Source organism: Grammomys surdaster, unplaced genomic scaffold, assembly GCF_004785775.1.
Source record: "Grammomys surdaster isolate TR1022 unplaced genomic scaffold, NIH_TR_1.0 169, whole genome shotgun sequence".
NCBI classification, from domain to species: domain Eukaryota; kingdom Metazoa; phylum Chordata; class Mammalia; order Rodentia; family Muridae; genus Grammomys; species Grammomys surdaster.
Genome location: NW_021604617.1, coordinates 14,144,563 through 14,148,445, shown reverse-complemented (window position 1 = coordinate 14,148,445; position 3,883 = coordinate 14,144,563). Strand labels below are relative to the sequence as shown.

Sequence of the window (3,883 nt, the reverse complement as noted above, 5' to 3'; positions counted from 1 at the left end):
AATTCAGGAATTAAAATCAGTGCATGTTAACTGTCTGAGTGGAAGTGTTTGGATAGTTACAAATTCTTTGCCTCTAGTGCTAAAGAATACACTAGGCATTTAGATAGCAGATTGGTGGTGACAAGACCTTTGGAATGTAAAATGCCTGCCCTTTAAGACAGTGATTCTTAACCTTCCTAAAACTGTGACATTTTAACACAGTTCCTCATGTGGTGGTGACCTCAACTATAAAATTATTATTACTTTACAACTGTAATTTTCCTATTGTTATGAATTATAATGTAAATATTTGATACACAGGTTATCTGATAGGCAATCCCTAAAAGGGGATATGACCCATAAGTTGAGAACCACTTAAGGGGTACAGGGTAGATATTAAAATTTACTGTGTCTGGTTGGTATGTTTTATTAATACATTCTCACTCATTTTTTTTACAATACTCGCAAGTAATATATACCCTAAATCTAATTTGATATGTGTATTTTGTGCAAAATTTAAGGTTAAGCAAAAAGAAATGTATTAATCTGTGAAGTTTATATACAAAGCAAGAATCATTATCATTTGTCAACACTAGCTGATCAACTTATTTTTATAATAAGGCAAATGATAAGGAAAATTAGAATAGAACATAATCCTGTTCTGTTCTAATTATAATTATAAATTATTAGAACATTTATCCTGTGGTGTTGTAAAATCAAATCACTACCTTATTAAATGAGTTATTTTATACAATATGAACATCAGTGTGATTTCAGTTGTAAAAAAAAATTTATAACAAGAATGGATTGGGTTTTCAGATTTCCACATCAGAGTCAACTGTACATTTACACAGAATTGTCTTTGCATGAAGCCCAAAGGGAACAGCATAAGAGTGAGTGTTTCTGTAGCCCCTTTATGTTTTGCTGATCAACAGTTTGTTTGAAAAAGCAGCCACAGGTTTGTCACCTAAGGTCTGAGACAGTAGAAGAGTCAAAGGTGTCATGAATTCACCTGTAAACAACTTTATGTGTAAACATCAACCAATTCTGGAAGAAGTGGAGTCTTAGGGTGCTTGCTCTCAAAGTGCTGCTTGAAGGTCTTGGGGTCTGTCATTTGTGTCCTACGGACTGTGCAGGTATATATTAAGACAGCTTTGGCACCAGCCTTTTGGTCATGTTTTGTTTCTTGTTTTGTCCAGCCTGCTTTTTGGCATTTTTCTGCTGAGACTCAATATTCTGCTGTCCATTAGCCATATCTGGGCGGGGCTAGTCTAGCATCCCAGAGACCACACAGCATGAGAAGAGCAGGATGATCCTGGAAGGAAGGGTCCAGCTCCCAGTTTCCCCCCCAGCCCCCCCCCCACTCCTTCCGCACTACTTGGGGCTTCCACCACCTGCAGAGGAAGACTGAGCAGAGCCAGGAGCACAACAGCCCATGCTTAGCACACCCCCCACAGCTTGCGAGGGTTACTCTTTTGCAGTTGTATAATGAAAAGGAGATTGCTGAGCAAGTAAAAAATACAAATGAAGAATTTGAAAAGAAAAAGCGCCAGGACATGTAGTACAGCTTGTCAAATAGCCATGAAGATGAAAAATGTAAAGAAAAGTCTGATGCTAAATGAAATAATGTGAGTGATGATCTCAGAACAATACTTTACCTTGCTAAGCTTCTAATGAGGGAAACTGTCTACCACAGAAAGCTGATGCAGATATAATTGAAAAATGGGGCTGTATTCCAGACACAGCGAGAAGCAGAACTTGTCAGCTTTAGCCACATGTTTCAGGTTTAAAGTTAAGAGTACAAGAAAAGGGTTATGGAATCTCTGTGCATGAGTAAGGAAAGCCTCCTAATTCAGGTGTGTCAGTGTGTTCACTTATAGGTGAGCTCAATGTATAGCCATAGACAACTTGCTGGGTATTGATCTGCAGATGCTCTCAATCATATGAATAAACTAACATGAGTTGATCTGACACTAGATAAAAATGACTAGGGTTAGGATTCTGTGTAAATGTGGTAAAAGGTAGAGAGAGAGTAGTTAGATATTTAGTGCATGCTGTGTGCATCTATGGATATATTACATTTAACCCTACCAATATGCACAATCATTCTGCTTTACAAATTTTTATTAAAAATTATTTTATTACTACAATATTGTCAGATTATGGTTTCTCCTTCTTTTCCTCCTCAGTTTTTTCCTCCTCCCTTCTGATCAACATCCATACCTTTTCTATTTCTAGAAACAATCAGGCATTTAAGAATTTGGGATACCATACTTAACTCAATTTGTATTATAACCTTTTTAAGATCTTTTGTTTTATTAATTACATTACTTTTTTCCTAACAACCTGATGATCAATGGTCTCAGCTTCCCTTATCTATTCTCCCCCAAGGCCCTGCCTTCCATCATCTCTCCTCCCTGTCCACCCTTCTCCCTAACTCCTTAGAAAGCAGAAGTTCTCTCATGGATATCAAGCAGCCTTCTTATATCAACTTGCAGTTAGAGTGGGCAGATTTTCTCCTAATGAGTCTACACAGGAAGACCTACTTGGGGAAGGGATCTATAGACAGGCAATAGAGTCTAAAACATCTCCTAGTCTCACTGTTAGGGGTTCCACAGGAAGCCCCAGTTCATTTCTGTTACTAACGTGCAGTGGGCCTAGGTCAGTCCCATGTATGTTTTCTAGTTGATAAATCAGTCTCTGTGAGCCCTTCTAGGTTCAAATTAGTTGATTGTATAGGTTTTCTTGTGATATCTTTGACCTCTCTGGTTTTTTCAGTCCTTTTTTTTCTTTCTTCCACAAGATTTTCAAATTCTGTTTAATGTTTGGCTGTGGGTAACTACATATGTCCCCATCAGTTTCTGGAAAAAGCATTTCTGATAAAGGTTATATGCTAAGCTTCAACTACAAGAATAGAAGAATATCATTGACATTGTCAGGGATGGGCTCCCTCTATTGGGCCTCAAACTGGACCAATCATTAGCTGGCCACTGTATCAATTTTTGTTCCATCTTTACCACTGAACATCTGTAGGCTGAATAAATTGTAGGTAAAAGGTTTTGTGGATTTGGGGGATACAAATTCTTCCATTGGAAATCATGCCTGGTACAGGAGATGGCTAATTCAGGCACCATATCTTACCCCCATTGCTAGGAGCCTTAGCTATGGTCACCCTTACAGATTCCATGGCGTTTACATTGTTCTAGGTTTCTAGTTTGTCCCAAAAATGCAACCCCATTCCAATTGTCTCTCTCAATACTCTCTTCCTTAATCCTTACTACACCTGAAAACTCCTGTTCTCATTCCTACTTTCTTCTCCATCCCACCTTTGAGTCTATCCTTGATCTCTATTCTACTTACCATTCTCAATGAGATATGAGCATCCTCCCACACTCCCTCCTTGTCACTTAGCTCCTTTTGATCTGTGGATTGTAGAATGATTTTCCTTAACTTTGTAGCTAATATCAACTTATAAGTGAGTATATACCACATATGCCTTTCTGGGTCTGGATTACTGCAATTAGGACAACCTTTCTAGCTCCATCCATTTGGCTGCAAAGTTTATAATGTAATTGTTCTTAATATCTGTATCATACTCCATTGTGTAGACGTACCATATTTTCCTGATCCATGATTTGAGTGTGTAAAACCTAGGTGGTTTCTACTTGCTGGTTATTATAAATAAAGCTGCTATGAAATAGTTGAGGAAATGTCTGTGTGGTACTGTGGCACAACTTTTGGATATATGCCCAGGAGTGGTATACCTGGGTCTTGAGGTAGATCTATACCCAATTTTCTAAGAAACCATAAAATTGATTTCCAAAGAAGCATTACAAGTTTTCACTCTTAGAACCAATGAATGAGTGTTCTCCTTTCCTCACATCCAGGCCAGTATGAGCTGGCA

General features: G+C 38.1%; 1 pseudogene; it reads right to left on the bottom strand.

Moving 5' to 3' along the window:
* Positions 1–1,003: 1,003 nt before the first annotated feature.
* Positions 1,004–1,233, bottom strand: LOC114620590 (annotated as a pseudogene).
* Between the last annotated feature and the right edge of the window lie 2,650 nt (positions 1,234–3,883).